This window comes from Hipposideros armiger, unplaced genomic scaffold (assembly GCF_001890085.2).
Source record: "Hipposideros armiger isolate ML-2016 unplaced genomic scaffold, ASM189008v1 scaffold_78, whole genome shotgun sequence".
NCBI lineage: Eukaryota > Metazoa > Chordata > Mammalia > Chiroptera > Hipposideridae > Hipposideros > Hipposideros armiger.
This window is the reverse complement of record NW_017731428.1, coordinates 973,116-998,251: the sequence shown is the minus strand read 5'-3', so window position 1 is coordinate 998,251 and position 25,136 is coordinate 973,116.

The window sequence follows — 25,136 nt, the reverse complement described above, 5'->3', positions numbered from 1 at the left end:
GCTGACCTTTCAAGTCCCCTCTGAAAGTGCATAGAGACCTGATCCTCTTAGCACCCAACCTCACATTAGTATAGAAGAATTTGGCTGATGCCCAGAATGAGCCAGTTTTGCAAGAAAGTGGAGGTGGGGGAGGCGGAAGGGGAAGGCCCTAAAGAAATGTAGGTGATGAAAAGAAAGATGTGGTCACTGAGTGTTCGGGGCAGTTTTCGATCAAGAAGGGCACAAGGGAAGAAGCACAGGTAATCAGTCCTTCCTGAGGAAATGGGGGAGCTCTCTGAAGTGAGTCACTGGTCTGGGGTTCCCCCTAATTACACACATCCAGCAGAGCCTCCAGGCTCTTGAATACAGAGGCTGTGTGGGAATGGGGACCAGAAGCCATGACACCCCCTGTCCTCCTGGCATTGCCTTTTGTCGCCTGCTGTGAGATCCCAGACAGGGGCTATTCCTTCTCGGAGCCCATTTCCGCATCTGTCCATCAGCAGGGGTGTGTTGTTTTGGGGAAGGGAGGGTGATTTACATCTCCAGTTCTGTTCTAATGTGATTCTGCATGGACGGAAAAGGAACAGAAAGTGAGACTGAGAGAGGTTATGAGAAAGAGGAAACCTTGAGCCAGCGTCTCCCTTCAGTGGGCCAGGTACTGTGCTTGGGCTGAGGAACACGGGCTGAATGAATCATGCCCCCTGATTGAGAGGCACCTGCAGATGAGTCAGGGAGGCAGCCGATGAGATGGGCCTCAGCCCCAGAGCCCACTGTGAACATGTGGGGTAGATACCAAGGCAGAGGGGAGCCCTAGTGCTGAGCTCTCTGCATTTGGCCCGGGGCAAAGGAGAACCGAGAGGCTGCCGGAAGACGCTGGGTGACCACTCCCCTGCCCTGCCTCCTTCAGGCCCTCACCTGGACCCAGCTGTGCCAGGTGTTGGGGGGTGGAGACAAGCATAGACCTTTTCCTTCTTCTTACTGCTTCCTTCATGCAAATTTACATCCTCTCTTGAGCAAAATGTATTTCTAGCAAGGGAAATGCCTTACTAGTAAGGGGGCCAGCACATATTCCTAAAGAAAAATCACAGAGGGAATTCAGTAAGATTCAGAAACTTCTAGAAACTTCCAAACCCGTGATCTTTCTGTCGTGTCTAATACTTCAGAATGATTACAAAAGACAGCAAGGAAGAGGAGGAGGATGACAGCAGGAGCAACTGCCATGATGATGACACCGATACTAAGAACTGAGATTGGTTAAGTCCTCGCTGTGTGTCCAGGCCTTTGCATGTATCATGTGAGAAGTTCATTCTGGCGTTGTGCCGGTTGTAGAGATGAGAAAATTGACACACGGGCTTGGCTTAGATCACACAATTGTATAACAGGAGGCACCCTGTTCAAGCGCAGGTGTGTCTGACTTCAGAGGCTGATCTCTTAACTTACCTGCTTGTCCCCCCATGTTGCCTCACGGCTTCACACTCTTGGTCTTGTGTGCTGGTCTTCAGAGGAACCAGGAAAGAGTAGCTGGAGAGGATGGGCCCCACTCTAACAAACATGCCTAAACGGAGAACTTGGGCATGACAGCTGTGTGTGTGGGGGGGGAACAGTCCGAACTGTTGGGATCAGCAAGGAGACAGAGGAGACCTGTGACTAAATGACCCAGGCAAAGACAATTGATCGAGCTGCTTCCAGACAGTGAGGGACAGCTGCTAATAAAACAAAATGATCTGGGTAGCTTGTTCCCACGCACTAGCCCGCCCACCCTCCTAGAAGGGCAAAGAGAGAAAGAAAAGGCACTCTTTGGAGGGATTCCTACTAGTGATTGCAACCTACTATTTAAGGAATCCGTTCTCTCTCCAGGGTTGGCGCGTTCGTGCCCCCTTTGGAGGCATCTGGTAGCCCCATCCAACCTCTGTAGAAGGCACAAGGCTAGTTCCAAAAAGTCAGTCAGTTAATTAGCCACTGTCGGTAGCTGCACCTGTGGAAAATTGCAAAGCATCTCTCCTTTCTTGCTGGCTGTACAGGTGCAGGTAAGTTTGCATGGTGGAAAAAGAAGACTCCCTCCTGCCCAGCTCAGGAGGAAAGGCAGGCAGCTTTGCAGCCTCCCTCCCTGGGCCTTGCTCCACGCCTTCTCTTGCAAATTGTACAGGCAACACGCCATTCATTTCATGACATCTCCCCCAAATATCTTCTTGGTGAGATTCCCGCCAATAAATAAGGTTTATCTAGAAATTGAAGATGATTGAAACGGAGAGTTTGGGGTTCTTTGGAGTGTTTTGGGGTTTTCTAAGCTGGAGTGCTAAATATAGTTGCTGCTTTTAAGTTCCTATCTACGGCAAAACACAGCTTCCTGCTTTCTCTGAAACGGAGCTTCAGCTCACAGGCTGAGGCCCCGTCACCCAAAAATACTTACATATAGATCAGCACACATGGCCTTTTAGACAGCCACAGACATGACTGGCCTCATGTCGGGGGAAATGGAACCCTTTTTCCTCCATCATCTGCCCCACTTGGCCCTCACTCCTGTCCCACATCCAGTCTCCTTCTACATCTTTTTCCTGAACTATGCATTAGTGAGGGGGTGTCAGAGTGCTCTCTGCTAGTATGAAAATACAACAGTATCAAGCCTTCCCCATAGCTCCTGTTGAGTACTCTCCTAAGGCTGAGTAGCCATATTTTCACTGGTTTAAATAAATATGTGCAGAGTGAAGAACACGGGCTTGCAGGGAGACAAAAAAGAGCGCTCACATTCCAGCACCATACCTGAGCTTTGTGACCTTGGCCGAGTTACTCTTTTTTCCTGCTTTGTACATGAGGTCATGGGAAGATTTAAAAAGCTACATGGACATGTTAGCAGTGAGTAACTTGTTATTAAGGACTTGGGGCTCATGGAACGTCATCAAAATTAGTCCTGATCTTATGCATTGGGTGGGAAGTCGATATTACTGCAAACACCAAAGTCACATTTTTCATGCATTAAAAAAAAAATCAGAATGTGTAATTTGCATGGGTGGCAAATCAGTTCTTAAAACATCTGAATCTTCAATGGAATTGTAATAGATAAGCATGATATCGGGCGTGGGAGGGCAATAGATGGGGGGAGGGGGTTGTTACTTTGTGAGGGTGAAAAGGGTAACTATTGCATTGTTCTGTACACCTGAAACTAACAATAAAAAAAATTTAAAAAAAATCTGAATCTTTTATTGAAGCAGCTTTTTTTAAAAAAAATTAGCTATTGGTAAAGTTAACTTTGATAAGTTAATTAAGGTGTGTACCTGGTTTCTTCATTATAAAGTTATTACCTTTCCATTTGCAATGGTTAAGTAGTTTCTGAAGAAAATATCATCAGAAATGGGATAAACTGACACCGTGACTCCTAAGGAGACTCACTAACATCACTTGTGGAGTTCCTGCCCAAAATGCTTCAAGTGAATTAATTGGGAAATATCAGACAAACCCACACTGAGGAGCCATCTACATAATTAATGGCTGGTATTCTTCAAAAGTGTCAGGGGTCTGCAAGACAGTAAGGCCAAGGAACCATCCCCACGTCAGGAGGCCAAGGGACATATTATCTAGATGCAATGTGTGGTCCTGCATTAGATACCGGACCAGGAAAAATTACTATAGAATATATTATTGATGAAATTTCACTATGATCCATAGGCTAATTCATAATATTGTGCCAATGTTAAATTTCCTGATTTTTATAATTATACTGTGGTTATGGAGTTGAATGCCCTTGTGCTGAGGAACTAGACATTGAAGTATTTACCAATACAGGGGTAAGACATCTGCAGCTTACACTCATTTAAGGGATGTATATGTATATGTGAGAAAAAGAGAGAATGATGAAACAAGTGTGGCAAATTTTAACAACTGTTGAACCTGGATGAGGTATAGGTAGGTTTTCATTTCTTTTATTCTATAATATTTCTGTAAGTTTGAAGTTATTTCAGAATAAAAGAATTGAAACAATCCAATTAGAAAGCAATATTTCAGGAGAGAAAAGGCAGTGAACTGCAAAATCAAATTCCTACATTTCTCAAGAGCTCAAAGGAGCTGAGTCTGGTCTCCCTGAATTCTGTTGGCTGAGATTGTGATTTTGTCATTGTGACAATTGTCACAGTGAGTATATAATTATAGCTTCTCCATCATAGATGGTGACTGAGGTGGGGATAGAATCCAGAGAAAATTCAAGCATCTTATTTGAGCTTTCCCCATCAAGTTTTGAACAAAGTTGCTTAAGAAAAGCACCATTCAAGCATGTATCCAATCAAGATTTACTAAACATCTGTGTTTCAGGACTCTGGTAAATTCTGCAACAAAGATTTGAGTACTATCTTTTCCCTTCATTCAAAGAGTTTACAGTTCAGATGGCAAGACAGTCTTATCATAAGTAGTAATAATCCAGACAGGCAGGGAATATAGTAGAAATAGATGTAAGATGCTTTCGGACAAGAAGAAACCAGGAGAGTAAAAAGAGTCTTCATAAGAGGATGACACTATTGTCTAATTAGAATCCTTGCAGACAGAAAAAGATGGTGGTCTGAACAATCACAGTATATTTGCATAAGGTAAGTCAGTTGATTACGATGGAACCTGGTGTGTGGTGGAGTGAAAAATGCTGGAAAGAGCTCTGTGCAAAGAGAAAAACGCTGGAAAGAGCTTTGTGCAAAGAGCTTTTTGTTTTCATTCCAGAGTTTGGATTATTTCAATATTCTCTTTATGACTGAAGCATCAGACATCTGAGTATCTCCCAAACCCTACAATTGATGATGGTCAGTCACCATTTTCCTTTAATATTGAAATCAACAGTCTCAAGTTGCCAGCTACATACACTAAAAAACCCAGCAAGAATACACCCTCCTATTAACCCTGCTTGGGTTCCTGTTGGAGAGGGTCACAAATTTTCCCTATTCTTCTCTTGTTCCAAGTTGCTTTTCTAGAGACTTGATCTCACTAGTGTCTTGTAACTTGAGGGTCTTGTCTTCCTAGCTTGGGTCAACCCAAACGTGTTTTGTTTTGATTCAAGATTAGAGAGAAAACAAACTCTTTTTGGTGGTACTATGCAGAAGACCATGGGAAATTACTAATGAAGTCTCAACTTCCCAGAGATCTACAGGCTCATTCCTTGCAGGGTTTCTTCCTGCAAGGAAGTTGGAGTCTTTTTTATGGATTTCCTGGCTGCCATGTTAGCCAGACTGCCATTCCCTTTATATACTCTTCTCTCTCTCCCATTTCCTGGACTCCTCCTCTCTATCTCTATTTTGGGCCTACCTGAAAAAACAAAAACAAAAAACCCCACAACTTTTTAGTGTTTCCTTTTAATACACAGAATAATTATTTTTCATCCGAACTCTCAGCTGTGCCAATCTTTAAAAATATAAAGTTATTATGGTTTTCTCTTAAACAAAGGGCCATCTATCTGGGGTTTTCAACTTTTGACAGCCAAAGAATTGGTGGAAGCTTTGACATTACAATGTTCTCTTTTATATGATTCAATATCTGGGTGTGTTTGTAAGGATGGGAGCAGTATAAAAATGTATCCTCCTACCTATGTGCATTATTTTACCCCATGGGAAAAAAATGTGGTTATAATTAATTGTTTGTTAAAAGGAATACTCATTTTTATTTTCACTGCATTTGCCTTTCTGGAGAGAAAATCTTTTGTGAAGGAAAATACATGAGCATTGGAGGCACACAAATTTGAGTTTACCCTGACCTGCTCTAATGAGTTTTGTTTGACCTCATGCAAAATATTTATCCACTTAAGGGCCCAATTTTGTCATCTTTAAAGTAGGAGCAGAAATATCTAGATGAGCGACCATAGCAAAGTGGTTGTGTAGGAATTTCTACTGCCTGTCATCTCCCAGAAACATCAAATAGAACAGCTCTCTGAGCACAAAAGTACCTTCACAAGAGTCCAAAATTCCAGGTGAGGTATTATAGTACTTACGAGGTGAAGCACAGACATAAGAAAAGACACATGGAGAAGCAGGAAAGATATTCGCAATATCCTCATCACCTCTTCCCCAAACCTGAGCAACTCAGCAGAGAGAGAGACACCCTCCCTGTGAGAAAAGGAGAGTGAAATACCAGGCTTCACTGTGGAAACCTGGTCTGCCCCAGCATCAGACTATTCCCACAGCCTCAGGTGGCTCCTGGCAGGCTCGCAGGAACCCAGGCCCCCAGCCCACCCATGCATTGGCCAGTTAATGAGGCCCAAGGTGGCTCCAAGTTCCCAGTCAGCCCCCGTAAACCCAGGCTCCAGGTGGACACCCGCAAACCAGGCTCCCAGGTAGGCTCAGTGCCAGGCCAATTACAAAAGGCTATTGATCCCCCTTCCACCCCGCTTGCAGCACCAGGTTAGTCCCTGTGGCCCCAGCCAGCACCTATGGACCCAGGCTCCAAGCCCACCCCAACACCAGTTCAGCCTCCACAGACCCAAACTCCCAGTCAGACCCTGAGGCCACAGGTTATAGTCTGGCTCTCACAGCTCCAGGCTCCAGGCTTGTTTCAGTGTCAGGCTAGCATCTATGGGAGAAAGTGGCAGAAAGCTTATTTAAGAAATGATGGCTGAGAACCTCTCATTTCTGTGGAGAGATTTGGACATCCAAATTGATGAAGTTAATAGGTCACCCCAAAACTTCAACTCGAAATGATATTCTCTAAGACATTATAATAAAACTGTCTAAAATTAAAGACAAAGAGAAAACTTTAAAAGTAGCAAGAGAAAAAAATCCTCACATATATAACCACACAAGTGTATTCGTGGATTTTTCAGACGAAACATTGCAGGTCAGGAAAGAGTGGGATGGATGATATGTTCAAAGTGCTAAAAGAAAAACAAAAAGGCAACTAAGAATACTTTACTTAGCAAAATTTTCTTTCAGAAATGAAGGCATGATAAAGACTTAACCAAACAAACAAAGGCTGAACAAGTTCATCACCACTCAACCTGCCTTACAAGAAATGCTGAAATAAGTTTCCCAAGCTGAAATAATATTAATTAGGAAAGTGAAAATGTAAAAAAAATATATAAAACATATTGGTAAAGGTTAAGTATATAGTCAAATTCAGAATACTCTAAAATTGTAACACAATTTCGTGTTAATCATTTAATTTTGGTATAAAGAGACAAAAGTATTATAAATCACTATAGCTATAATAATTTGTTAATAAATACACAATATGAAAAGAGGTAAATTGTAACACACACACACACACACACACACAATTATGGGGCCTGGGGAGTAAAAGATAGAGTTTTTGTATGTGATCAAAATTAAGTTGTTCTCAGCTTAAAATATAATATACCGCTTTATCTATGAGATATTTTATGTAAGACTCATGGTAACAAAAAAACAAAATCCTATAGGTGATACGCAAAAGACAGAAAGAAGGGAATTAAAACATACCACTATGGAAAAGCAGAATTTCACAAAGAAAGACAGAAAAGAGAAAGAAAGAAATAAAGAACTATGACAGAGCCAGAAAACAATTAATAAAATGGCATTAGAAAGTCCTTATCTGTCAACAATTATGTTAAATGTAAATGGATTAAATTTTCCAAACAAAAGCTACAGTGTGGCTAAATGGATTAAAAATGAAGACCCAACTATTGTATATGCTGCCTACAAGAGACTCATCTCAGCTTTAAGGGCACATAGGCTCAAAGCAAAGGGATGAAACATGATTTTCCATGCGAATGGAAACTAAGAGATAGCAGGAGTAGCTATACTTATATCAGACAAAATAGACTTAAGAGACAAAGAAGGTCATTATATAATGACAAAAAGGTCAATTCATCAATGAGGATGTATCAATTGTAAATGTATATGCACCCAATATTAATGCACCTCAATATAATAAACAAATGTTAACAGACCTTAAGGGAGACATAGACAAAAATACAATAATCATACATTAACTCAGGATTTCAATAACTCAGTTTCAACAGTGGATATAGTATCCTGCCAGAAAATCAGTAAGAAAACATTGGACTTGATCTTACCTTAGATCTAATGAATCTAAGAGACATATACAGAACATTCTACCCAACAACAGAGAAATAGACATTCATCTCAAGTATATAGAACATTCTCCAGTATAGACCAAAGTCCTGGCTAGAGCAATAAGGCAAGAAAAAGTAATAAAAGATATCCAAATTGAAAAGGAAAAAGTTAAATTGTCTGTTAACAGATGCTATGATCTTATACAGAGAAAACCCTAAAGACCCAAAAAATAAATATTAGTACTAATAAACAAATTCAGTAAAGTTGCAGGATATAAAATCAACATATAAAATTCAGTTTCATTTTTTTATACTAACAACAAGCTATTTGAATAAAAATCCCATTTAAAATAGCATTAAAATAATAAAATACTAGGGGATAAATTTAGTCAAGGTGAAAGATGTGTACAGTGAAAATTACAAGACACTGATAAAAGCGATAAATGTGTTAGATATTTGATAAATTGTACTTACTATTAAATCCAATTATCTTCAAGGAAATAATAAATATGGCAACCAGTACTAAGCCCTAATGATGTATCAGATACTTTGTTAGATGTGCTATCGGCATTATTTCATTTATTTTGTGTAATAATATGACATAGGCAATGTGTTTTTGTTTCACAATAGAAATACATTTAAAGTATTATGAGTCTTTGAACTTGTATTTGGATTTTGTGAAGACAAGGACCATGTGAGTAAGTAAGTACATGAAGAATACATCACAAATACAAATTTACTGTCTTTTAGCCATTACACTGAACCCATATGGTAAAATATCAAATCTCCAAGTTTGGGGATACTTATTCTAAGGGTTGTCATTTCCCTATTGACTTGGGAAATTTTTCTGAATGTCTACAGACAAATAATTCAGCTCTACTTGAATAGCTCAATTTTAGGGTATTTAATACTTCTCAAGACAGCTCAGCCTATTGCTGAACCAAAGAACAAACTGCACTATTCTCAGAAAATATTCTCATCATTGTTGTTGATAAGCAGATACTGGATACCATATGGCTGGGGCAGCACAATGCGGTCCATAAGTCACCCTGACTGTTGTATACGACCCATGCACTAAAAATGGTTTTCATATATTTTAAAACTGGTGATGGAAGGAGAACTGATTCTGGGTGATGAACACACAATGCAATATATAGAAGACGTATTATAGAAATGTACAATTGAAACCTACATAACTTTACTAACCAATATCACCCCAATAAAATAAATAAATAAATAGTTTTTTAAAAAAATCAAAAGAAGAACAGTATTTCATGACACATAAAAATTATATAAAATTCAAATGCTAGTCTTCATAAAGTTTTATTGCAACACAGCCATGCCCATTTGTTCACCCATCACCTATGACTGCTTTCCCTGCAGTGGAAGAGTTGAGTAGTTGTAATAGAGACCATATAGCCCACAGCATCTAATATATTTACTATCTGGCCCTTTACAGGTAAAACAAACAAACAAACAAACAAACAAACAAACAAACAAACAAACAAACACACTTGTAGATCATAGCTGTGGATTAAGCAAAAAGGAGTTACAACATTTGAGTCTACCTTTCAAGATCAATTCTTAATATAAAGATAATATACAATCTGCAAAAGTCTCATAATTTTCTGACTTCTGGTTCTTGAATCTGCAAGTCTATTCAACTCTAAAGAGGATTTATGCCTATTTATAAGTGGGTATTCATAATCATAAAACGTACTTGTTTGTGAGTATGTGTATGTGTGTGTGTAGGTGTATGCATGTATGCAATTGTCAGAACTACAGATGTGTAGATTTGTACTGACTAACGAATGTAAATGTAAAATGTGACCATTGTAGGGCCGCTTGAGTAATTATGTTCATTGATGATCAAGGTTGGATAAATTTGCTCAGTATAAAATAAAAGATTAAACTACCAAAATAATTCTGTGCTTAATAATCAGATGTTCATTTATTTTTTTTTGCAGTACCTTCTATTGCACGTTCATTTTCTTAGATCATTTCTTAGAGTAATTGAGGGAGATGGAGCCACACAAAAATGTTGACTCCAGAGGATCAGCTGTGACCCTTAGTTGTTGGAGGATCTCTCACCTGTATGTGGCATCAGTGTGGGAGAGGAACTGCAGAGATAGACAACTGTAGACACGTCTAGGATCATATATATATATATATATATATATATAATGTGCTGGATAGGTGATATCAGTGGCTGTAGCAGTCAGGGTTGTTTGGGGGCAAACAACCAAAGCTTGCTTCTAGTATAGCAGCATCACCAATTTCACGCCATACCCAGGTGTGCAAAGAAATGGAGGGGGCTTTGGATCCACGCATGGGCCCTTGTCCCACTCTCTAGTGCTGGCTGGCTTTGATGGAGATGACACCTTTTTCCCAGATGGTCATTACTTGCTTGGATCCATTCACTACAGAATGAATATCGTGGTACATTTCATTAGTTTTGGTCAGCCTCTAGCTGGACTGAAAAAATCCCAGCTGAGCCACTTCATAACTGTGCAGTCCTACTCAGGTTATTTGTCCTGTCCTCAGTTTCTCATTCTGTAAAATGGGGAGTATTTTGAGGATTTGATGATGTAATACATGTTCAGTGTTTAGCATGTATAAATCACTCAGTACATGTTAACTACTATTGTCATTATTATTGTTTTTTTGAAATTGGAAGGGCAAAAAGCTAATTTAGGGGCAGTGCAGTATGGAACTGCATGGTAGCTATTATTGTGCATGGTAGTTTAGAGTCTAGGTCTTCTAGTCTCAAGGTTGGTGTCAAACACACTTGACTGAAAGATTTTGCATATTCCGAAATTTTAAGCATCAAGCCTAAGTACATTTCTCAAGCTTTTCTAACATCAGACTTTAAAACCAGTAGCCAGTTATTGATAAGTGATCAAGCCAATATATTTTGAGAAACTCAAGAAGGAAGGCACTTTCATCTTTACTCTGTCTGGCTTTCAATCATTTCCTTACATATCTTGAGACCTGACACTAATTTCACAGCATTCAAGTGTGAGAAAGGGTCATTCCAAAACTGACTGTTAAAAAAAAAACAACAACTTATAGGGGCTTCTTGCTGCTGGGCCATTACACTTTCTAAATGAATAATTTCCAATGTGTATATATCTGCATTAGTGGTTTCATTGGCTGATAAATGTGTATTCCCTTACCAGAGGCTCTCAGCCATTTTGCTCACTTAGTCATTCTGCTCACAAGGACATCACATTTGGGGTTTGAAAAGATCTTGGCCTTCTCTCTGATTAGACCTCTAGTCAAACAGTTCTTTCATTTCCTGTGGGTTTTTCATGAGCTCTAACAGGTCTCCGACAATGATAACTTTAATCTTTCAACCAAGTTTTAGGAGCATTACAATGTGATAGGCTTTGAGTCATGGGTTGAGAATGCATACACCAAGAAAAACAACTAGAAAGACTTGACTACTGGGGGCATAGCCAGTTAGGATACTTTGGTGGAGTGCAGAAGTTGAAAGTGTCTGGGAGGTTGTTTGGTTCAACAGATGGTAGAAAAAGATGCCCTCTGTATCATCTGGATCATTTCCCTCCAGCCATTGTCCCGGCTTGATTTCTTCTCACCACATTTCAAGAGCATTCTGTGTGTGTATGTGTCTCCATTTTTTTCCACTTCCCACTCCATTCTGGCTTCTGCTTCCATCTCTTCTTGGCAGCGACTGTCCAAAATATCTCAGCGATAGCCAAGTCTCCAGTTCCATGCAATCTTTGCACTCACCCACTTTACGTGACTGTGGGCAGCGTTGACCCCTCTGCTCTTAAGACAGTTACCCTTCAGTTTGCCTGTTCCTTGTTCCTGTCTTGTTGTCCCAGTCTAGGCCTTCTTCCTCTGTCATATTCTTCCTCTTCCTCTGTCCATGGTTTCATGAACACATCAAAGGCTATGACTCTCAGATCAATAGTTCCAAGCTAAATATTTTTCCCAGGCTCTAGACCTCTACCTCAATTTCCAATTGCTGATTTGACATTTCTGCCTGGATATGTCACAGGTAAAGCAACTCCCTATAGTTCAAACTGGCCCCATAATCCTTTCCCAGAAAACATGACTTATCTCTAGTGTTTTCTATCTCAATAAATGGCATCTCCAGCTTCCCATTTGCTTATGGCTGTTCCCTCCGTTATCTTGGACATCGCCCTCATTTTCAGATGCATTTCTAATAATATTCAAATCTAGGCAAGATCCCTTCTAAATACTGTTTGAATCCTAGCTCTTGTTTACATCTTCACTGCCATAGCCCTAATACAAGCTACCCCATCTTTCCCATGGAAGCTATCCAGAATGCTCTAATAGGTCTTCACCCTTCTCCTCTCATCCCTCTTCTACCTAGTCTCCTGACAAGAATAATCTTTCAAACGTTCTCCTGAACCTGTAACTCCCCTGATTAAGATCCTTCAAAGACTTCCTTTTATCCTCAGGATATAGACCAGCTTACTGTGGCTTGGTAGGAGTTGCATGTTCTGGTCCCTCCCTAATTCCACAGCCTCACCCCATGCCACCTTTCTCCTCCTTCACGTCCTCTCAATAATTTAGATCCTCACTCACCCACAGCGTGAGAGATTTCTTCCCATCTTATTGTTTCATCTGCCATTTCTCCTTTCCAGGTAACTCTCACACAACTATCAAGTCTTGGCCTAAATATATTTCCTTATTGAGGCTTTTCCTAGTACTCAGAGCAGATTAGATCTCTCATTTATGTGCTCTCATCTCACAATATATTTTTTGCAATTATAAATATCAGTAATTTTATTCTGTTTTATTCTCTCTTCTATAAACTATAAGAATTATGAAAGTACAGGGTGCTACCTTCATCCCTATCACAATCTAAAGTTATTTACTGAATGAATGAGTTAACCATACAGCTTCTGCTTAAATGCTTTAAACATCTAACAGGAAACTATATTTTTCCCTGGTTACTTCACCTCTGCATCCCTCGCTAATGTGGGGGTGAATAATAGCTAACAGATAGTTTTGTTGTAATGAGTAAATACAGTTCACATCTATCGATATGTGAAATACTCCAGGAGCAGGTATCCAGAGCATGTCAGATAAATGAATCAAACATGCAAATGCATGCGGAAAACTTGGCTCTGGCACTTTTGAACTCCCCACTTGTCATTTTCTAAAATGAAAACCATGGTTACAAAATGGGCAACATAAGAATGGAGGCTGGAAAAAGAAACAGGGAGAGAATGTATGGATTCATTTCAACATGTCCCTCCTTGAAGCGTAGCACCTTTCCTAGTGATGGGCTCTGGGGAGAAGCTCGGCTGCCTTCTGAACCCCCTCATTCCTGTTGACTGGGCCAGGCTCACAGAACTCTGCCCTGAAGTTCAGAAAGAGATTGGACTCTCAGGTCTGTGAAGTAGACATCCAGGTACTCAGCACTTTTGTTCACTGTCACAGCACTACTCTAAGAGCCAAAGACACAGCTTCGACACCACCTTCGTTTAATTAATTCACCCCAAATGATTTCCTTTTTGGAGACTGTGGCGAGTACCCGCAGAAGGATGCTAAATCAGGCAAACCTCAGCACACCTGCTTCTCTTCCTCATGCCCCCACAGGAGGGGGGGGGCCAGGTGTCTTTCTAGGAAATAGGACTTCCTGAACCCTTCTGTTGTCGTGTGTCTCTTCATGGTGGCGATAGCCAAACATGATTCAAAGAACGCAGGTTATAAATAGCCAGCCACCTACTGACCTAAAACACACACTGCTAAGAACTCTCCCTTCCTTCTACCAATCCTCTCTTCATTCGTCTCCTGCCCGCCTTAACATATATTGGTTTTATGCATGAATGCAGACATCCTCCTCATCACCCTTCGCCCTCACTCTGATCCACTCAGTAGATTATTCCATTTGGATTGGATTGTGAAGAAAAGTACGGGTTGAGAAAAGACAGCACAGGACAGATTGTGAGATGAGGCATTGGAATCAGACAGACCTCTTTTGAATCTTAAGGTGTCTTGCATGCAGTACAATTATGGACAAGTTGCTTGAGCTCTTCAGGGCGCAGTTTCCCCTTTCTAGGACGGGTATACATGGTAATACTCCTATTGTTGAATTGCTTTCCATCGTATCACATAAACCACTTAGCATAGCATGTGACCCATAGTAAGTGCTCAGCAAATATTAACTAGTTCCTTCCTAATTATTTTGTTTTCGGTCATTCAATAGTAGTCATTCATTAACACTATTCTAGCAAGCAAAGGGATTCAAATTCTTTAAGCAATCATTTATTATTCTAAGATCCTCTTCCCTCAGCGCACCCCTCCCCACTAGCCCAAAGTCTGGGAGATGGAAATAAATCAATGAAACCAATTCTGCCTCTTGTAGGCATCCCTGGAAGAATCTAAGGAAAGTCTGAATCACAGAGGCTATCCAGGCCTAGGAGGGGTAGAGCTTGTTTCATCAAGCAATTTCTAATTCTGAGGTTTGATCGCTGATTTTAGCTGCATTCATGCAGAATATATTATCGAACATTTACTACACATAAGGTTCTATTTGGGGTTGTGTTCCTTCAAAATTCCTATGTTGAAGTCCTAACCACAGTCCCTATGAACGTGACCTTATTGGAAATAGGGTCACTGCATATGTAATTAGTTAAGTTGAGGTCATTAGGGTGGACCCTAATCTAATAGGACTAGTATCGTTATTAAACACAGAGACACACATACAAGAAGAAAGCCACGTGAGGATGAAGGCAGAGGTCAGGATCACGGGGATGCTTCCACAGGGCAAGGAGAGCCCAAGATGGCCAGCAATCCACCAAATGCTAAAGACAAGCATGGAACAGATTCTCCCTCACAGTCCAGAGGGAACCAACCCTGCCAACCCCTTCATCTTGGACTTGTAGCCTCCAGGATTTGTGATAATACACTTCTGTTGTTTAAGCCACTCCGTCTGTAATACTTTTGTGATGGCAGCCCTAGCAAGCAAATATAGGCCAAACGTATTATACAATGAAAGGATTGCATGTAAGATAAAGGTGCTGAAGTTATTTCTCCTGCTTCAAGGTGGGTAAGCCTAGCGAGTGCGACTCACATTATGCTCCCCCAGTGGTACGACATTTAATTGTTTTCCAGATGGCTAGTTGCAGAGTTTCATGCCCTCTCATGCTCACTCGCTTCCCCGACACACTTTTTGAATCTTTTATAGAGCACTGACTTATAATGTGTGTACTGCTCCTTTAGGATAAGGCGATCTATCAATCACTTCATACGTACATGATACACTTGGAACAAAGTATAACCAGGAAGATGAAGGAGGGAAATACAGGCAGAATAATAGAGGAGAAAGGGACTCCTTACCATAACATCCAAAGAGATGGGGCTCAGCCTCTTCTCAGGAGTCTTTCGTGTGCATGTCATTCTGAATTTCCCTGCCTCTTAAGTGCTCTGTGTTCTAAAAGTTGCTTCTACTTTGAACTAAAAAGCATGGTCCTACAACCACTAGAAAGGTAGCCTTAGTTCTTCTCTCTAGAGTAAGGTACAATAATGTCTCATCCCCTTCCTCCTTCCACACCTTTAGATAATAGGAGATTGATAAGAAGTGACGCCAGAGACTTCTGTTCTGGAGATCATGCCAAGCTCCAGGCTTCCGGATCAGTTCATCCTGATGGGCAGTCCAACATGTGTGAGGTTCTTTCATATAAACTCATGTCCCCTTCACAAGGCAACTAAAACGTATTTCCATGGTAGAGTAAGGAACCTATAGAATAAGCTAGGTGAGGTGAGGTGAGGTGCAGGGATTTGTCTGAGGTCACATGGTGGTAAACGTGGGATTCATACGCCAATGTGTTTGACACTAACCCAGGTTCTGATTCTACAAAACCGGAAGTGACATTTTTTCGAAGGTGCGTCTGATTTACTCTCTGGCTCTGACTTTAACTCACATTATGAAGGGGCCTGAGGTTCATGGCTGCATTAATGACAACTGGGGCCTTACCCTACCCAAACAAGGTCTATTCAACAAGAGCTGGCACCAGCTGGCCCAGCTGGCATATGGCATTGGATGCCAATAGATCTGATAGTGCCAGGACAAACAGCCTTGATTGGCAGCTGTTCCCTTGTCCAGCTGTCCAACAGATGGGGAGATAAGCGGCAAAGTGGCCTAACTGGCACCAAATGTAGTTGCTTCTTTTTTACGCTATTTGAATGTGAGAGCAATGAAACTGATGAGCGATACTGTCTGTAAAATAGGGGCAGGCCTACGCAACTATCCAAAATTCCCCCAGTATTATGTAGTAGGAAAACAATGGGTTTCAAGGTGAGGTGTCTGGGTTCCACCCTAGATCTGTCATTCAAATGCTACTTACTTGGACTGTAAGGGCTGTTTTCTTATTTATAAAAACCTTTCACACTTTTGTTTGAAGATCAATTGTGTGGGTACACTTGAAAGTTATTTAAAATGTGAAAAGTACAATAAAGCATAAACACATAAGAATTTTAGGTATTTGACAGATAAGAACAATTATCTGGGGGATGGAATGAAAAAATAGAGCAATTGGGTAACATTATAAAAGAAGACCCCTACAAAATTTAACAGCAGGTCAGCGGACTCATTGTTCTAGGTAGAGATCTGTAAATAACGCATCTACGTTAAAAAGCAGAGTACCGAGCTTCTGTGAAATTGACTTGTTATTCGTTCTGCTGGTGTTTTCAGAAATACAAAAAAAAATTTGCTTTCCATTTTGACTGTAATTTGTCCCATTTTGCATCTGAACGTGAACTGTCAGGTTACAGTCCTTCTTTATAAACTTTACCAGGGTGGGGGTGGTGTCACTACTAAGGAATAAATAGGATGCCCATGGGTTGCAATTTAGCAACGGTTTTTTATGGAACCGTGGATGATGTCTGAAAGATTGTGAGCAATCATTAGTATCAGAAATACTAATCGTGACTCACTAGTATTGAAAATTGTGAGGCCAGTTAGTTGCCTATGCTGTAAGCATAAAATGTTAGAGCTCGGCAGGGCCCACAAATTATAATACGTAATCCCGAACTCTCACGGAAAGGAGAAGAAACTCATATTCAGAGCGACAGGATGGACAAAGAGAACAGACATTTATGAAGCATCTCAGACCTTTCTTGCTTCCTATGACTTAGTGTGATTTGGTCATCTTTTCATTTCCCATTGGAATTTGTCCATGTCCGTCTAACGTTGTGTGTGTGTGTGTGTGTGTGTGTGTGTGTGTGTGTGTGTGTGTGTGAATGGGCCTCTATTTCGGCACAGTAGAAAATCTTTATAGATTAAATTTGGTACCATTCACGTATCTGGTATATTAACAATAACTGATTGTTTTCAGGGCTCTCTTCTCTATTCCTGTGTTCAATGGACTTCCCACCGAGGATTCTGGGTATGACACTGGGGATGATCATCAGCGTGTTTAGAGTCCTGATAGTTCATCGTCATGCCCCCACTTGATGTTGGACTTGTCCATGTACATCTGCTCTGTTTGCTCTCTCACATCTGAGGGAATACCGTCTTACCCATGGTTGGGAATGTAGTTCTGCCTCTCTCCTACAGAAGCTTGTTAGTGTCTCTTTGCATGAGGCTCAGGGTAGACTCCAGACTCAGGAGTCCATTCTATTTTAATTCATGTAATATTTAGGTTCAAGGGAAGCTAGCAGAGCTTCCCCACCCCTCTCTTTGGGTTACCACTGAATTCTAAAAATTGGAATCTAACCAAGCCAGTGTGAGTTAGAGGGAGCATTAAACCCTGGGAAAGGAAGGATGCAATCTGCCAGTGAAACTGGTAGGATGAAACGTGTGAACTTTTTGTGGCTTCATGATTTGGTTGTTAGGGAGTGGTTTTAACATCAAAAGGTGGCTTTTAACTGATATTTGGCAAAATGCCTTTACCACAGGTGCTAGTGACAATTGATGAGCTGAAGACCCATTGCAAATTCTTCTCTATTTGATGACTTCCAGGAGAGGAAAAGACACTTTATTACCAAAGACACTTAATTTATTGATTTAACAACTATTTGACAAGCCTTTTTACCTTATGCTAAGTACTAGAGTTACATGTATGAATATTATAGTGTTGGTCCTTCTTCAAGGAATTTATAAACTAGTAGGGGCATGGATATGTCAACCAGCAATTGAAAAAAATAGAATTAAAAGGACAACTCATTCAGTTATCAGAACTTCAATTTCTTGTAAATTAAATGATAACTAGTGATAATAATTCTTACCTCAATTGGTTGCATTTAAATAGGAAATTATAGTTTAAGTGAGTGGTATAGGTAAAAGCAGGCAATTAATAAATGAAAAACATCATAATGATGATTATCATTATTATTGGATCTATAAGACCCAACAACAAATATATGTAAAGTAATAGAGGGGCAGGGAAGGAGTATTTATCTCTATTGGGGATAATCTTCAAATAAGAGGGAACATAGTATTTGGCAGGATGACACGTTAGCAAAGGGTAATTTTAGGCATATGGCAAATAATAAATATTACTTATTATTATTATTATTATTTTTATTATTAGATGTGTCTCTATGATGAGTTTTGAAAGATGAAATGAAACCACAGGGGGAAAAGGAGGGAATTTCAGACAGGAGAATTTCAGGCAGGACCTAAACTCCAGTATGCCATCATGGAATAAGAGATAATAATTCAATATTGCTGGGGGATAAAATGTGAATGAGATAAGCCTGAGTGAATAGGCAGGGCCACATCATAAAGGGCTTTGAATGTCAATCTAATGAGTTGATACCTTATCCTACTGAATATAGGAAGTCACTAATGGGTTTTAAATATTTTAGGGACATGATCGAGGTTGCATTCTAGAACCATCACTTGAGTAACAAGAAAGAACGTGGAAGAAAGTTGAGAGGCAGAGAAAATGCAGGAATAGGTCGCAAAGTTAAAATAACCAAGAACCTAACAAAAGTATTTCTAGGTTTGCACTCCAGAGAAAGCAGTGCAGTGCAGCATTTGTTTACTTGCTGCAACATTGCTTATAAATAGCAAAGAAGTTGGGCACCATCCAGATATCTATCAGCAGAAGTGACTACATGAATGGTATAGTCTAGTAAAGTAATTACTGGAATAGTATGCACCAAAATGAACCAGTTAAACCTACATGTGTCAGCAAGAGCTAATCTCAAATACATGAGTTAAACACAAGAACAAGTTGAAGAATATTAAGTACAGTCTGATGCCATTTACAAACATAGACACAAATGCGTAGAACAAGGACTCGAAGAGAAGCCACCGAATTCCTTCGAGTTGTGACATCATGGGAGGGAGGAAGCAGCATGAGATTGGACAGAAAAATGAAGATTTTGAGTTAATCTTGGATGCTCTGTTTTATGATCAGTAAAACCTCAAAGCAAACATGACAATATACTAGCACCTGTGATTTTCAGCATGTGTGAGTGTGGATTTTACTTTTGAATAGCTTCGGTGCTTGTAAAACAATTTTCTTTTAATGAAATGTGTGTTAGACTTTAGGGTGTGTGTATGTGTGTGTGTACGCACATGTGCTCACACACAAGGTCCCAAGTGTGACACTGTTATGGGGGCATGCCTGAGTCTATTGAGACTCACCCTCTCTCAACTCCCAAAGGCAGGAAATGGCTGAGAGTAAGAACAGAATCTTTAACATAGGCCCAAGAACAGCGCGGGGAGATGGGTGCACACTACCAGCTGCCACATCTTTTGAATTACACTGAGGCTCCTCCTTGTCTTCACATAAGGAAATCAATGAAGACCGAGTACTACTATGAGTCCAGGGAATGGAGGAGACTCTTCAGGGAGGTTATGGCTGGCAGACAGGTGCCGGGTGGGTACAATGGCCCAGAGGTCTGGAGTAGGACTGAGTCAGTCCTGTGGTTTCAGGCAAGTGGGACAGCACCGTTCTCACTCTGGGCAAACAATTTTGCTACACCACCTACCTTCTCTCGCAAATGGCCTTGAAACTCAGTGTTTGAGGGAGGGATGGAAAATGCGATCTTCACAGTCATGTTTTTTTTTGTTGTTGTTATTAAAAATACAGTCAAAGGCCCTTATGGAGAGAGAAAGCATGGTAACCAAGATTGGTTCCAAACACATGAGGAAAATACCCATTTAGGTCATTTGAATTTTCAGTTCAAGTCAGGAAACAGCAAATCCATTTTTTTCCTCTGCCAAGTGTGTTTTGAACATTTTTCTCAGTACTACAGAGATGCAAAATCAAAGGAAAGATGATCTCTGCTTCAAGAGAGCTTACAGTCTAACTGTTGTGCAAGAAGTGTATACTAAAAGCTATATGATTAGTGCAAACCATGCCATGAGGTTCCAAAGAGAAAATCACACCAGTGTTACAAAACAAGTTAAAACACTATGCATGGGTTTTGTAATTTTTGCTGGGCATTTGTGTTTTTTGAAAAGGCAACACGTTTTCAGCAAGAGGAGGGCAGAGGACAGACTATTTAGATAGAGGGAACAGTGTTGAGAAAACCCAAGGGGAAAGGAAGTAATCTCTTGGGAAGGATAAATAGTGCACTTCATTACGTAATAAGGCCTGAATTGGAAAGTGATGGAGTGCAGTAATGGAAGAAAAGAGAATTAAGCAGAACCCATATTGTGTAGGGCACTGAATGTCAACATGAGGAATATGGGCTGCATGCAACACACAATGGGAAGTGGTTCAGAACAGAGTGTTTGAAGGTGATATGTTTGGGGCACTTCTTTAGTGCCCCTGATCCTTAGAAGCACCACAGACAGCTTCCTCTCTTACACTATTAGAAATCTCTACCATGAGAACAGACCAAGGGAGCCTGCTGACTGATGAGGGACTTAGACACAGTCACCCTCACTGCTCTAGGTGACAGGCTGTCAACTGCCAGACATGAGTGAGGCCATCCTAGATCATCAACATACAAGGCGACCCACGAGCCAACTGGAAACACTTGGTAAAGCCCAACAGAGGACAATTAAGGCCAGTCCAGACAAGGAGAACCACTCCACTAATCCAAAACTCATGAGATCATAAATGGTTGTTGTTTTAAGCAACTAAGTTTTGGTGTGTTTCATTACATAGCAATATGAATCTGCTGAGAAATGGTATAATAAATCCGTATTCACTCAGAAGCTGGTTAAAATTTGAGCATGTTTTAACATTAAGAGTCATGAATTATGTTTAATAATGGCTGTAAGTCTTACAGATGAGAGAGTTGTTACATAGATGATAGACACAGATTTCCTGACTCTTTATCAAGTGTTATTTTTGTATTCTAATGCTGTTTTCCTGAACTTTGGAAATAGAACCTATGCTATTTTATTCTCTTCCTTTCTGATGACCCAGTTCTCACCTACGGCCCACAGGGCAAGTCATGCTCTCCAGACAATAGTTTTAGAATGGATGAGGCCAAGATTCTAGTTATACTTCCATTCTGGTCTTCACATTTTATATTTATAAAATGGAAAGAATACCTGCCTCCTTGATTGCTTCTAAGACTTGAAAAGTTCATCATCTAACTTGAAAGTCGATGAAAAAACAAAGACTGATTAAGGTCAATGTTGTCCCCAATTAACCTAGAAGGGTCTGTTAAGAATGTGGGTGAGTTCTAGAATAGAGCTGCTTGGGCTAACACTCTGGTTCCACCAATTCCTACATGTGTGGTGTTGGGAAACAAACTTCATCTCTCTGGAACCCAATTTTCTCACCTATAAAAGGGAAAAAAAATAACAGTACTTACCTCTAAGATATGTGTGAGAATTAAATGAGATAATATAGGAAAGGAGCTTAGAACATTGCCTGATATAAAAGAGGCCCTCAGTAAATGTTTTTATGATTCTTAGTCTAGCCTAGTATGTTGAAATTAATATTGTTTGGTAGGTCAGGAGATGTGAGTTCAGACACTGACATGGACATCTACATGTTTTCATCTACAAAATGAAAACATGTGCAAAAATCCACTCAAGCTCTAAACATTTATACTCCTTTGCTTTTATTTTATTTAGGTGCCTCCAACCCTTTCCAGAAATATTGCAAAACTAAAAAAAAAATAACTTAAAAATATATTAATCTAGTAGATGGGAAGATAGCTTAGTGGAGACATAGTCACAGTACTTGAAAGATGTTTTTTAAATGTATGAACTTGTTAATGTTTTTTTCAGGATTAAAAATTATAAAAAACTTGAAACCAGCTTAGACTTTGCATTTCTCATTATGAGAAAAAAATTTCCTGCAGTTGAACTAGCTGACATTTAATGACATACGGTGAAAATTTTAGGGTATAGGCCCATACTCCTCAGAGTGACTCATAATGTGTTTTCTAGAGAAAAAAAAAACAAAAAAAAACTGTCTTGTAAACCAAGAAAGACCTTCTCAGAATGAGAGAGCAGAGGTCTGGTACCATCTGCATATTTGGAAAGCCTGATCATGAAGAATGCTTTCCAAGTTGTGGTTGCCATTTTGAGCCTCTGTACATTCACTTTACCTTAAAACTGTGTTTTAATTAGGAAACAGTGGGCATCTACTGTGTAAAGAGGAGTTGGGAAGTTTTATGGCAACAACCCAAGTATATACACATACAATCAAAACTATTTAGTCTATTATAATATTTACTTCTGATCTTTATTGGTTTCTGAAGCAGAATTTGATGGATGTAGTTGAAATCTCACTAGTATTCACCCTCTTTTCATCATCTTTTTTCTCAGTCAAGACAACAGAGGATTATACCGAAGCCCTGCGGGCAGATTCAAGGAAATGAGTGATAATATCATCATTTATCCAGTGCCTGCTCTCAACCAGATGCCATGTTAGATACCTTATATGCATTGCTACAAATCCTCATGATATGCCTAAGGAGAGCATTTTCCTCTGGACCCAATAGATGAGGAAACTAAGGCTCAGGGAGGTTCAGTATCTTGCCCCAAAGTCCCACCACTCCGAAGCACCCTACTGATGTAAGGACAAATCCCACCTTGGAATTCCAATGTCCATACCCTTCCCTTTTCATCAAATTCCCTTCACACAACTAGTATTCTCACTAGTATTATGAAATCTCACTAGTATTCACCCTATTTTCATCATACTTTTTCTCAGTCCAGAAGCCATTATTATTCTGAAGTCTGTCTCTCCATCCACAATGGAGTAGGATACTTTTTCTCCATCAGTGAGAATAAAAAGTGAATGGTTTCATTTTAAATGCTTGCATTTGTCATTTTTTAGTGAATAAATGAAAGTTTAAATTAAATTTTGTTTTTGAGATCTAATTACGTTGATACAAATATTAGGTTGAACTATAGAAGACTGCCAACAATCAACTAATTTTGACTTATAAAAATAGCAGTCATGACGGTAAACATAGTACATCCATTTTACTCAGTTGAGTTGCTGTATTATATGCTACAACTTTTAAAATACAACCCTCCATTGTTACACATTCAACTTGATTTTAATTCTTTTTTATGATTAGAAACTGTGCTACAATTAATTTGTACAAGTCTGTGTCAGGAACTGCACAAAGTCTGGAATATTTTTAAGCTAACAAATTGGTCTGCCATAGTTTCATGAATTCTTGCAGAAGACGTATCAGAGGCAAAGGACATTATTACTCATGGCACAGCAAATAGCATGAGAATTAGCATATGTGCACTTGCCTCTTGATAGTCATAAAAATAACTTTTAGGGGCCCAGATGAAAACTATGTACAGTGATTTGTATCACAACTGAGGAACGCTGACGTAGGGAACCTGAACTTTTTATAATGCACTATAAGCAAACACGCCTAATCTTTGTTCTGGACAGAAAGCAAGTCTGCCCTCTGCAGATAATATCCCTTTCTTTAAAGTCTGTTCACCTTATAAGCATCCTTGAAAAGAAAATTTGGAACAGAAAGACAGTTTGTGCTTATGCTTGCAAGGTGTGCAGAAACCTAAGAGACACATGGATAATTGTCTCTCTTTTTTTTTTTTTTAAGATTTTATTGGGAAATCAGGGGAGGGGAACAGAGAAGTTGCTGTCCTTTTGTTCTTCAGTCTAGTTGTGGAGGAAGTCGCTTCACTGACCCATGTTGGTATTATCATTGCTCTATTCCTGGGTGAGGCAGTCGCTTGCCGGCCATTGGATGGCTGCACATGGTGGCTCACAGCAGCTCACATTGGCTGCTGGTAACTCACACTGGCTGCCATGGTAGCTTATGGCAGCCCACTGCAGTAGGAGCTGCAGGTTACGCCGTCGCAAGGGACTCATGGCAGCCCAGCTCCAGGTTGAGCTGTTGTTCACCATCTTAGCTGTAGAGGGCACAGTGTCACTGGCCCTCATGTGGGATCCAAACCAGGGCCCTGCTGCTCAGAGCTGGCGTTCCAAGCCAACTCTTAACAAATGCACCACTCGGCTGGCCCAATAATTGTCTCAATGATTTTCTGGCCCATACATGGGAATTTCACTGGGACAGACATCTAAACAGGGCAACTAGGTGTATTGCATTTGTGCACCAACATTGTTTTTTCAAATATTGATGTTACTCTCCAAGTTGGCTTTACCAATTTGCACTGCTATCATCAGATCTTTGCCTTTCTCTGTTTTTATCAGTATTTTATTCTTTCCAAACTGATGGTGAGTATTTCATTTTTTTAGGGTTCATTTATCAAGTTGCTAGTAATACAAAGTTTATTTTCCTGTTTGTCATTCAAGTTTCTTTATCTATGAATTTCCTTTTTATATGCTTTATCTTTTTTTCTATCTGTAGTTTTTCAATATCTTATTGATCTGCAGATTTTTTATGCATTCTAGATTCTGATCTCTTTTCTTTTAAAAATTTATAATTATGTTCTCTCTGTTAGTCATCTGATTTTAGTTGTATTTATCATGTGTTTTGTGGTACATATTTTTATTTTTATTTTTTTATTTTTTAGATTTTTTTTTTAATTGGGGAATTGGGGGGAGGGGAACAGACAAGTTGCTGTCGTTTTGTTCTTCAATCTAGTTGTGAAGGATGTTGCTTCACTGGCCCAAGTTGGCACCATCATTGTGCTCTTCCCGGGCGAGGCAGATCAGTCGCCGGCTTCTGGACGGCCGCTCACTGCGGCTGCTGGCCGCTCACGCTGGCTGCTGGCTACACACGGTAGCCCATGGCAACCCACTGCCACAGGGACTGCAGC